The 12,660-nt window shown below is 44.6% G+C and overlaps 1 protein-coding gene across 8 annotated transcripts in view; it reads left to right on the top strand.

Annotated features, from left to right (window-relative positions):
• The window catches only part of SRCIN1 (SRC kinase signaling inhibitor 1), a 308,760-nt gene that overhangs the window by 85,076 nt on the left and 211,024 nt on the right, over positions 1-12,660 (top strand). The window lies entirely within an intron of this gene.

Below are 12,660 nucleotides of genomic sequence, written 5' to 3' on the forward strand. Positions count from 1 at the left end.
GAGGAACAGCTCGTCTACTTCAGCAAGCTTCTAGTGCTGTGCAGCAGCCTCACCCGGCACATGTTTACTTGAGAGCGAAGTCCCGCTGAGTTTAATGGGACTTCTTCCCCCGTAAAGGCTTGCCGTTGCAGCCCTGACCTGACAACGTGCTCTTGCTTTACTTTGTTCACCTGTATTGTTTTGACTTTGTGCTGCGCTAATGAGTCCATGCTGAACCACTTGCCGCTGTGATTTTTTTTCCCATTAAAGAGAGCTGGGCTTACTAAATAATGGAATAAGATGGTGGTCCCTGCTAGCATGGGCTACCCAGTGCTTGGCATGCCCCAGAAGCCATCATAATCAAGTTGGGGAGAGTGCTGGGGCTGTTTTCTTCCTTGGCTCTGTCTTTGGCACTTGCATCTCTCCCACTGTTTACTCCTCCTGGCTTCTGGCGCCTCCGGATATCTGTATGCGCCTCCATCCTCCACCTGCACTCATCCATTTGAGGCCTGTCATTGCTGCTGACCTGTTTGGTTAAGAATCCTTTCCTTTCATGCTTCCAGGCTTTCCTTTCCTGACTCCCACCCCCACCCCCTTTTTAAAAAAAAAAGATGGAGGAAAGAAGTGGAAAGAAGAAGAGACGAAAGAGAGGGATGAGTTCATGCCGGCTCATTTCTGTGAGTGTGCAAAGGCCAACGGCAGCACTGGGCTATACCAAAGAGCCCCGACACAGTCATAAAAACGGAGAGCAGGCGAGAGAGGGAGAGGGAGAGAGAGAGAGAGAGCGTGCTTAGGAGCACAACAAGTCGCCTTGGCATCGCCTCAGGATTTGAGGGGGAATCTGTCTCATTTTGGAAAAATTAATGATTCCAACATAATTGAAGAGCATTATATGGCTCATTAAAAAGACATTGCGCAGGCCAAGTGGACTGGTGTCTGCCGGCTCAAAGGCGTCGTTGAGGGCCTTTCCCGAGGTCTGTACTAGGAAGCGTGGCAGAGGGGTAGAAACGGTTGTGGAATTTGTGGACAAGTTGTGCCCTTTCCCGGGGCCCACTAGGGGCCACTTAGCCCTGATGCTCAGCAGAATGAGATGATAAAGGTTCCCCCCCCCCACCGGGTGGTACCAGTTCAGGCTGCAGATAAGGGGCAAAGAGAAGAGCAGCAGTCAGATGAAAGGCAAAGGGATGACAGCTTAATATTGCTCCCAGTATGTTTCCGAGCACAATTTAAAGTGTTGGTGCTGACCTTTAAAGCTCTAAACTAGCCTTTCTCAACCTTGGGTCCCCAGATGTTGTTGGACTACAACTCCCATCATCCCTGACTACTAGTCTTGCTAGCTAGGGTTGATGAGAGTTGTAGGCCAAAAACATCTGGGGACCTAAGGTTGAGAACCACTGCTCTAAACGCCCTCGGTCCTGTATACCTGAAGGAGCATCTCCACCCCCATCGTTCAGCCCGGACACTGAGATCCAGCACTGAGGGCCTTTTGGCGGTTTCCTCATTGCGAGAAGTGAGGTTACAGGGAACCAGGCAGAGGGCCTTCTCGGTAGTGGCGCCTGCCCTGTGGAATGCCCTCCCATCAGATGTCAAGGAAATAAGCAACTATCCTACTTTTAAAAGACATCTGAAGGCAGCCCTGGTTAGGGAAGTTTTTAATATTTCATGCTGTATTGTTTTTAATATTTGATTGGGAGCTGCCCAGAGTGGCTGGGGAAACTCAGCCAGATGGGTGGGGTATGAAGAATAAATTATTATTATTATTATTATTATTATTATTATTATTATTATTATTATTATTATACCTAAGGCAGAATAGCAAATGACAGCCACACCTGCCCCCAAGTCACGGTGTCTACTACCCAACAAAGCTGGGCAAATTATTTGAATATCCATCCTGGTGTTAAAAATACAATAAAAATAAATGTAGTAACTAGAAACTTTCTGTCGTTTCATGACACCTCTAAAATTGGCTGCCTCGGGCAGCTTGTTTGCTGTGCCTGGTGGTATGGCCAGCCCTGGAGATGGAGAAGGATTCAGATCTGTGTGGCATTCTCCATTACAAGCTCCATTCAGCTACATGGGAGCTGCACAAACTCCATGCAATAGGACTTCCACAGGACAACTTTCTGTTGACTGCAGCCCATGCCAGTTAAAATGCCGAGAACCATTTCAGGTTTCTGCCTCAGGGACTGAAACGTATTGGGCCTACCCTGTTTGTGAACATATATCCTCCTGCAGTTTGATTTTCCTGGTTCAATGCTTCTCCATTGCCATTGCTCTTGCTGTGGGTGCCATTGCAGTGCAGTTGTTATAATAATGCGCAGAGCATCATAGATGCCAAGGGACACAATCCCACCCCTCCTCAATGTCTAATCAGTTTTTGGCATTGCTTTTTGTTTTTGCATGTTACTCCCAGGATAAGTCTCTCCACCACAATAAATATCAGATAATATAATGATGAATAGGAGCAAGGTTACCAACTCTTCTTCTTCAGCTACGTCCTGCCATTTCTTTCTCCAGATTTTGTTTTTCAACGGATGTGTGTGCCTCCCCCATGAAGGTCTGCAAGACAGGCTCTCCCCCTGCAACATCACACTGGACTCATACATACTTCCTGCTGGTGCCGCTCCTGCAAAACCAGGGCAAGCATGAGCAAGGTGCTGAGAAGGATTTTGCTCTCGTTGCTTAAGAAATTGAAATCTATGGCTGAGCAGAGAGGCATTTTCTGTATAGAAAGAAAAGGAGAGAAAGAAAAAGGCAAAGCAAAAACCCTCCCAACCAAGAAACACAGGCTGAAATCTCAGACGAAGTTTCTGAAATGCAAAAGCCCCAGTCCTTGTGCGTTTGGAGCAAATTGGATGCAACTTATCCATGCTGGGTAGGCGAGTGACTGATTTATTTATTTAAAACATTTCTCTATCTTGCGTTTTTGCCTCAACCTGAGGTGCCCAAGGCAGCTCACACAACATGATCATCATTAATACAAAATACAATTTAAGCTACAATCCTATTCATACATTATATAGGATGTTATGCATGCTTTCTCTTCAAGTGACAGGTAGCTGAGGTCTGAGCTGCACAGCATTTTGCAACACATTCAGACACCCTGTAAGTAAAGCTAAAGAAAAAAAATATGTTTAAAGGGGTGATTTGGGGCTGGAGATCCTGGGCAAAAGACCCTGAGTTTGGGCTTCATGCTTTACCCTCTAACAACACCGCAGTTCCTTCCTTACCTTCTATTTTTAACTAGCTTGCTTTAAAAGTCTTTGATAAAGTGAATGAAATTAGCCACCCCCGCTTTCCTACTTTTCCATTCCCTTTTCTGAATGTTTCCTCCTCCCTTTCTTGCTTTAGTTAGCACACAGGAATGAGAGAGGGTGTGGGGAGGGATGAAGAAGGGGAATCAACAAAAAGAGCATTTGGGGATTTTTCAATCCTTTCTCATCCACTGCACTGCGTGTAAAAAGCTGGTAAAGGACACTCAAGGACGACGCTATTGAGAATCTCTCCCTTCTTCCCTCTTTGCAAAGGAGGAAAAAAATCTTGACAACCTCCTGGTTGATTCTTGATACTGCCTTGCAGGTCTCCTACCAATTTTCCTTACTGAACCATCAGACCATAGTTTTAGAAGAGAATATGATGCACCATCTATTTCTTTCAGCTCCCCTTTCCTATATGCACGATCCTCTGCCTGTACAGTATCGCTGTTCTCTGTGCCCTTGGAAAATCTCCAGATTCCACAGATCTTTTGGGACACTTCTTCAATATCTTAAAATGTTTTAGATTTTTAAGGCAGGAGGTGGTGTCTGAACTCAAGACTCCTTGCAAGATTCAACCCCAAGTGAAGCAAGTGCGCAGGTATAATGAGGCAAGGTTAGTAGCAATGGTGCTGGATGGGGAACTTAGAGCCATTGTGGTATAGTGGTTAGAGTGTCGGACTAAGACTGGGGAGACCCAGGTTCAAATCCCCACTCAACCTTGACAGAGGTGTACGAATGAAGTGAAAGAGGGGACATCATTATGCAGCCCTAAATTCTTTGGAAGAAAGGCAGGATGCAAATATAATTAGTAATACACATTTCAAAACATTTTGGGATTGTACCCTCAGAGTGCCACCAGGAAGTTCTCAGGCTGTGGTCAATATGTGAATCTGGCCACCTGATGTAGAAGGAAGCCCTAGTTCATCACTTGAGGGGTGTTGGGAAGAAATCACAGACTGCAGTTACTCAGTGCTGAGTAGAGGCATGCTATATGTGATCACACATACTGTTATTTTCTATATATAAAACGTGTCCCCAGACTGTGGCCTGTGGACCACAGGTGGTCCACAAGCTTCATACAGGTGGTCCATGGAATGTCTGCATTAAATATCCACATAGATTTTTAATTGAGTTTTCGTAGTTTCTTTTATTTCTTACCTTGTGTTACCGTTTGAATTATATGGCATTCAAATCACAACACAATAAAATAAAATAAAATATAATATAAGAAACAAAAGAAGCAATAAAAACACAGTCACACAGCATCTAGCACCGCACTTGCTTCAACAGGCAGAAAACATGATGAAGCGGTTCACCAGTTTTCAAGTGGTCTATGGGAAAAGTGAGTTTTGCAACCGCTGGCATATAACATAACATTGCATCAGTTAATTTTAAAGAGGTAGGTGGTGCGATATGAGTTAAAGGACGATGAGTGGGGCTGCAAGACACCTGCAAAAGAATCCCTCCCACCCCACACTGCTTACACCATTGGCAATCTCAGACCTAAAAACACTGCCCCTCAGTTCCAGGATGTATGCTGGGGCTTGTGGTTTACCAGTAGTGAGTGACACACACTCTGTATGTTCAGAGGCACACTTTCTGGTGTTTTGTTGTTGTTGAGCTGAGCAATGGGCTCATGTTCCAAGTGGTTTTAACCTGCATACTTCTTTTTTTAAAAAAGAGATTTAACAGGGCTGAAGCCAACGTCGGCCTGCCTTTCTGTGCTTAGATGCGTGGTGATTATTGCAGTTGCTTGGGATAAATGAGACTTTTTATTAAATGTGTGCTATGTAATTATATCTGTATTTTTTTTAAAAAAGGAAAGGAAAGGAAGCGCCAAACAACATTAATCCTAAACTGTGTGTATGTGATTTTCATCAGAACCATGGCACGCAGGAAGGGGAAGTTTAACCCTTCCTTCCCGGACCCCAACCTCAATGAAGATAGCCAGTCCTCCCCTCACCCTATGCTGCAATTAGCCGGGAAGTAGGAAGCTCCCAGTGAGCTGGGTGCTATTGTAGGGATTACAGTTGGGGTGGTGGTGGTGGTTAAACTTACCCTCCCTGTGCACTGCAGGATTAGATCAACAGAGATGCAGCTTCATGCTACGTATTTAATGTACCATGTATTTTGGTTCTTACATGTTTTATGGCTCAGCCTTGGCATATTTTGTGGCTCAAACAGTCCTGGATTTTCAGATTTAGAAATCTAGATTACATGGTGTTTATTTGCTTGGTTTCCAATCCTATTATACACTACAAAACAGCCATCACTTTGCATTGATAATTTCCACTTTCCTGCAGCTGCCTTTGTATACAGTAGTCCCAACAACCAATAGGAAGCATGCTAGCTGGCCTAGCTAGTCAGATCCTTGAAAAGACAGAGACTTCAATACTTCCTGTTTCCTACTAAACATGCTCACTTGCTGCCTGTATTGTCCCAAAGACATACAGGGGCAGCATGTCTTCACTGTCCTCATCCAAATGGGCCTAGTTCCAATGCAGTCCTGATCTGACACTTCTAGTAATGCAACTTGCGCAGGCATACAGGTAGGATTTGCACCATAGGGAGGAAATGGTTGAGTGATGCACCTCGGGCTTCAACATGGCTAATAACAGCACTCAGTTTGTCCCAGGAGGCATTGTATTCCTTAATTCCATGGCTATGTACATACTATATCTTTGAAGCACGTTTTTCCTCTCAAATAATTTGGAGCACTGTAGTTTACCCTAGTGCCCTGAATTCATTGACGGAGGAATAAATGTGCTTTGAATGTGCATTAAAAGAATAGTGTGTACACAGCTTTAGTCTTCTCCCATTCAAGTGGTGACTTTCAAATGGGAGCAGGGAAGCTGTGTAGCACTCTAGTCTTCCCCTCTCACTTGCCTTATCTGTTTGTCTTCAGGGTGTTCATGCTTTGAGTAGCAGGTGTTGCTGACCCAGTGTCTTGGGTCCAAGGCGAGTGGCATCCCAGACCTATTTGCCTCTGTTCCCAAACGCTTGAGTTTTTGTGATGCTACTGCTGAATGCACAATACTCTTATGTTTAACAGGGACCAGAAAGTGGATGCATAGATAAATGCCATGTAAATAATTCAACGTAAGTGACAATCGTTAAAACAAATGAACAAAGGCATGTTTTGTGAAAGATTATCCTGGCTAATTTTTGTTTTCTCGTGGGTGCTGTTTTCGTTACATCGCTGCTGCAGTTTATTTCTTTGCAGTTCACCTTGCTTGGAACAATTTTCTCTCATCCTTCTCCAGACTCAACATAGTCGCTCTTATTGTTTTTCAATCCATTTCTTCTCTCTCTCTCTCTCTCTCTCTCTCGGAGAATGTCATAGCAAGGGAAGATTCAGCATTCAGCATTAGTTGGAGAAACCTAGTGAGCTGGATGGTGTTACTTAAAAATAGCTTCTTCGGGGGGTGTGGTGTTCAGCAGGTCCTAAGTGTGCATACGAAGAGCCCTGCTGGTTCAGACCAACAGCCTATCTAGTTTAGTATCCTGCTGCCCATAATAGCCAAGCAGATGCCAACAGGATGCTCTCAAGCAGGACATGAAGGCAAAAGCCCCCTCCTGCTGTAGTTCTCCGTTGAGTGGTATTCCCAAGCATGTTGTGGCCTCTGTTTCTGGAGGTAGAATATAGTTTCTTGTGGGTTTTACTTTTATCTTCTAAACACGTTCTTCCATGATCCTCAACACAGCCACGGCCTGAAGTGACCTGTGTCGGCCTGGTGGTGCTACCACCATTTATTCCCTGAAATAACCCTCTTAAAATTAATAAGTGAATCCTGTGTGTTAAAATAAATAAGTGAATCCTGTGTGGCAGTGCATTCTGGTAGTCCCAGATGCCATCAATAGTGACCCCCCCCCCAAAAAAACTCTCAACCAACCATAGTTCCATATCAGGTAGATTGTTGGCCCTGATTTTTTTTCTCTTAAGTCTCCTATGACCCATTGAATGGTATGGGGAAATAGGGTGCTGTGATGCTGCTGAAGCTGAGCAGGCTTGGCTAACGGCAGATGTGTGTAAGTCTGTGTAAGAGTGGAAAATATGTGTTGTTATTTTTTAAAAAAAATCTTGGTTTGCTGTATGGTTTACTCAAGCTGCAATGTGGAGTCCTAATTGCATTTGCCCAGCCTGCTACACCTGAGGTTCCCATAAGGATTAGGAAGCCATATCCCTACCACAATGCCTCAAAACATACTGAAATAAGGAGACCCTGGTTTGATGGATGTGGAGAGCAACTGAATCGTCAGGGCTAGGTCTGATCTGGCATGGAAGGCTTTACAGAGGGCGAGCAGCCAATCAAGAGTTTAGACCTAAGAGATTCTGAAGCCAACAGAGAAGCTCAACGTTGGTCAGGCCTTTCAGGTTGGGTGTTTGGTTGAGGTTTTTGGCTGTGAGATGAAGCTGAAGGACTCCAGGCTTTAGTTCTACAATGCCCGCCGCCAGCCCCGCAAGAGTTCCTGCCTTGGTTCTTTTGTTGTTTGGGTTATTTCATTATGTAGATCACAGTGGTGCTGGTGCTGTACAGAAGCCCAGTAAAGAAGACCTCCACCCTCACTTGCCACCTTTGCAAAACTTGCAAGCTCGTGCATCAGAAGCCAAAGAATGGCACTTGAGTGGAAGCCAGGTGACAAGAAACTGGACAAAAAGGGTCAAAACAATGACAGCCCTTGATGGATGGAGGACAGTAGAGGCGCCTGTTGCTTTCCTGGAATTGGGCATTGCTCCCTCTCTTGCCAACCCTTGTGGAATGAGACTCTTGTGAAAGCTTAAACGTTTGTGTCATCTCTCCCTCCTCCTCCTCTTCCCACTCTGTCTCTCTCACCCCAGGCCTTGGAGACCTTGAATTGAAAAGCACAATGAGAGAGGAAGGAGAAGAGAAAATGACCTCATTCCCTGGCAAGACAAAAGATCAAAGAGGCATCTTAGGGTTGCTTTCTCCAGGCGTTTGGCACCAGTTGCCGTCAGCTGCCTCCCAAACCAAAAGGCTCTTTTAAAGCTTTGGGAATCCATTGAGAAGGTGGCGGTAAAGCAAAGGGAGGCCGCAGAAGGAATAGCTACCCCTCTCTCTCTGGGCTCCTCTAGATGTCCTTTGCTCATGATGATATCAGGCTGGTTACACATGATCCCGCTTTCAGTACTCGTTGTGCCTGCAAAAGTTTGGCGGCGGACATCCTGCTTCATTTTGAATTGGCGCTTGTCCCATAGCTTCCTGCTGAAATCATGTGCCTTTTTATACTGCAAATGTTCCCGTGTCTGCGTTGCCCCGCTTTCGTTGCGCTGCAGTATGAGAGTGCCCCTTCCAGACAAGCATAATGCAGTAACACTGGGGAAGTGTGGCAGAACAACTAATAAAGCAGAATGGTGATGTGTGGATACATCAATAGAAATCCGCCGCTAATGCACTGTTATTGTGTCAGTGGCGTGTTGCAGGATACACCCACAAAAAAACACGCCAAGCAGTTTGGATAAGGCTTTTCCCTTCTCTCTCTTTGCATGTCACACTTTGCCAACATCCCATGGTTTTCGTGGGCCTAAAGGTAAAGGTAAAGGACCCCTGGACGGTTAAGTCCAGTCAAAGGTGACTATGGGGTTGCAGCGCTCATCTCGCTTTCAGGCCGAGGGAGCCGGCCTTTGTCCACAGACAGATTTCCAGGTCATGTGGCCGGCATGACTAAACCGCTTCTGGCACAACGGGACATCGTGACGGAAACCAGAGTGCACGGAAACACCGTTTACCTTCCCACCACAGCAGTACCTATTTATCTACTTGCACTGGCATGCTTTCAAACTGCTAGGTTGGCAGGAGCTGGGGCAGAGCAACGGGAGCCTTCTTGGCTGTACATGTGAAAGATCATAGGTTACCACTCCTGTGAAATGCCACGAGACATCCCTGGAGGTAGTGTTGCCATCAGGGCAGAACTTTGGTGCAGAAGGTTCAGAGTTCAGCAGAATGAACAGGAGGAAACCCAAATGCAGCAAAGTTGGCTTACCACATTTAAAGTAAGTGAAGGATATATATATATATATATATATATATATATAATGCTTTCTAGTTAGATGCTTCTCTCCCGCGTGAGACCGTAATTCCCTGACTGCACCATTGCCTGGAGGAGGGCAGCCTCTCCATAATGTCCCACACTGTAGATCAAGTGTGGGGCTCTCCCATCAGGCCCAGCAAGCATGGACAGTAGCCAGGGAGGATGGGAATTGTGCTTGACTTCAGCAACATTTGGAGGGCCAAAGGTTCCCAACACTTACTGTGGATCTTTGGGGGGGGGCAGGTGGGAAATGTGCTTAGTGGTGCCTTACTTGTTGCATTGATTTAAGCAGAATCAAAGCACAACTAACTTAGTCTGGATTTGACACATCAGCACTGGCTCTCTTGTCTGTATTTTCATTATGGCTCAAGTGTGGAGGGTGAGGCTTTCAAGGTCAAGGGGATCAGCATAAAGCTGCCTTTTTTATTGCAGTAGGTTTCCGGATATGTCAGCGGTTCTGACATTTGCACAGCTGCAGCTCAAGAATCTTTAATACATAACAGATGAGATTGGATACATCCTGGATTGAAATGCCACTTAGGAGATGCATGTAACTAGAAATGTAAAATTTCTGTGAATTTTGAAAACTTGCGGTATGGGTTTGCGTGGAGTTTGTTGGTGAGAGGGCTAGACACAGACCTTTTGGAGGAAATGTGCTCAGTATTTAACTTTCTAGTTAAAACTAATCTTATTTTACTACTTTTACACCATAAAATGCATCATTTATAACCTAGCATGTAAAATTTTGCTGTTTGGATTTTTTTAAAAAAATTACAGATCCCCTCCCCCGAATTATTTATTTATTTATTTTGTGGGGTCTGTAGCACCCCCTAAGATAATAAGCCCCAGGATGAGTTTATGACTACTAGTAGGTATTGTTCAGTAGCATCTTCAGTAACTGAAGTTGGAAAGGAATGGTCTTCCTGATCATAAAGGTTGATGACCCCGTTGAGGGTGTGAGTGTTCTCTTCCTGTGGAGCATTCAGTAGTAGTAGTAGTAGTAGTAGTAGTAATAATAATAATAATAATAATAATAATAATAATAATAAATAAATAAATAAATAAATAAATAAATAAATAAATTTATTACTTTTACCCCCGCCCATCTGGCCGGGCCTCCCCAACCACTCTGGGCGGCTTCCAACAGGATATTAAAAACACAATAAAGCATCAAACATTAAAACTTCCCTAAACAGGGCTGCCTTCAGATGTCATCTAAAAGTCAGATAGTTGTTTAGACAGGCTTGCCCTGTGACAACCTGCTCACAATGCTCCCTTCATGTGAATTCTGCGGCATGTTATCCAGCAATTTCACACACACACACACACACACACACACACACTACATATTTACATATTTTGTCTTGTTTTGCACAATTGATTCTTGAATGTTTACTCTTTTACAGAATTGATTCTGGTTTTGCTAAACGCTGACCCCACCCCTGAAATTGAAAATTTTATGTACCGCAGTCACATCTCTAGCCTAAGATTACAGTAGACATGACTTTGCAACCAGCAGTGCTAGAAACGTGCCCTTTTTTTATTTAAGGGAAACTGAGCTATTTCAAAACAAAATAGGAAATTCTTTCCAGTAGCACCTTAGAGACCAACTGAGTTTGTTCTTGGTATGAGCTTTCGTGTGCATGCACACTTCTTCAGATACACTGAAATCGAAGTCACCAGATCCTTAAATATAGTGAGGGAGTGGGGAGGGGTATTACTCAGAAGGGTGGTGGGAATGGGTGATCAGCTGATAAGTGTGGAAAACCTGTTGACGATTCTAAACGGCTGCAATTAGTCTTGCAGGGAAAGGCAAGGGGTGAGATTTCAGAAAGCGTAATTCTGCAACCAATACCACATTCTTCCCTTTTCCTGCTCTCCCTAGGAATTGTGGCATACGCTCAAACCCATTTAACATTCCAGGTTGCTGGACTCACTTGTGGGAGGCTTGGTGGGACTCTGTTGCCTTTCACTCTCTCTTAACTTCATATATTCCCATGAAAGGATGACCTTCCTAGGTGGTAGGAAGATCAGGCTTAAGGGAACCATTTACCTTCCATAGCATGTTCTAGACTGGTTCAGCCAAAGACCTGTGTCATATTCGGACGGCACCCCTAGCATCTCAGCCGGTCAAAATGGACGGGCTGGTTCCTCCTTGCAAAGATACAGCCCACTGAGGCAGCCCTTCTGGTGGTTTGTGGAGTCTTCCGGTGCTTGGAAGTTGGATAAGATTCCAGGCTTTTCCTTCCAGAGGGAAAGGACTGCAGGAGCTGTAGGATTAACCAGTGGCTTGCTGATGGTGAAGATGCCAACTGCTCTCTGGTGGTCTGCAGGCTCTAATGCAGCCTGACTATACTTTGGGTAAGGCTGTGTGTGCAGGTGAGTATGTGCCTCTTCATGGATGAGGGCAACTCTGTGCGTGTGGTGTTTTGTGTGTGCTAGGTTAAGTTTCCTGTGGCTCATCTGCGCACAATACTGTTGGTGGAAATGGCTTCGGGGGTCAGTGGAATTAAGTGTGTGCATGCTGTTCTCAAGGGCCATGGGTGTTGGGGGTTTCTGTGTGTCCTGTTTGTATGAGAAATGACATGGGGAGTTGTATGAGAAATGACATGGGGAGTTGGAGAAGGTAGCAGGTGTGTTTTCTGTTCTAACTACATACGGTTAATTCTGTTCAAAGCATTATGTGTTCTGATATATCCTCATGCCCCATATTTTGTGACAAGAAAAGCAGGATTCTGCAACCTGTTCTCATTGTTTATTTTAATGACTGATTTTATTAATTTAGTGAGACTCTTTACACCTTGCCTTCCTGCTGTATAGCACCCATTTCCCTACTGTACAATTTGTCCTTCTGCAGTCCCCCCCTTTCCTCCTATTTATTCCACTGCTGTTGCTGGTCATGGGAAAAGGCAGAGAGTATGAGATCTTCTGCAGATACCATTCTGACACCTAAGATTTCTACAGCTGCTCCCCATGTATTTTCAAAAGTTTTATCATCACGAGGGCTAGAAATAAAATAAAGCTAGGCTAGGATGCTTGGAAAGCTAAATTCTGCATCTAAGCTCACGTTCTATGTCTTCTATACTGTCTTGCAGAATTGCATTGCCCATTTGTTCTCAAATGTATTGTGGAGTCATCAGGACTAGACACTTGTTTGTGGGTATTTAAATGAAATATTCTCAGGATGCTTAACTGCAGGATGATGAGTTGTGAATTTACTTAATTCAACCTTTAATCCAAGGCTCTCTTGCTCACTTATACCTTCCCTTACTGTGGCCGAAAGGATTCCAATTTTGCCAGCTCCCCTGCTATCTATCTATCTATCTAGTTCCCATCTTTTCTCCAAGGAGCTCAAGGTGGTGTGCATTGT

This window comes from Lacerta agilis, chromosome 14 (genome assembly GCF_009819535.1).
Source record: "Lacerta agilis isolate rLacAgi1 chromosome 14, rLacAgi1.pri, whole genome shotgun sequence".
Classification (NCBI taxonomy): Eukaryota; Metazoa; Chordata; class Lepidosauria; order Squamata; family Lacertidae; genus Lacerta; species Lacerta agilis.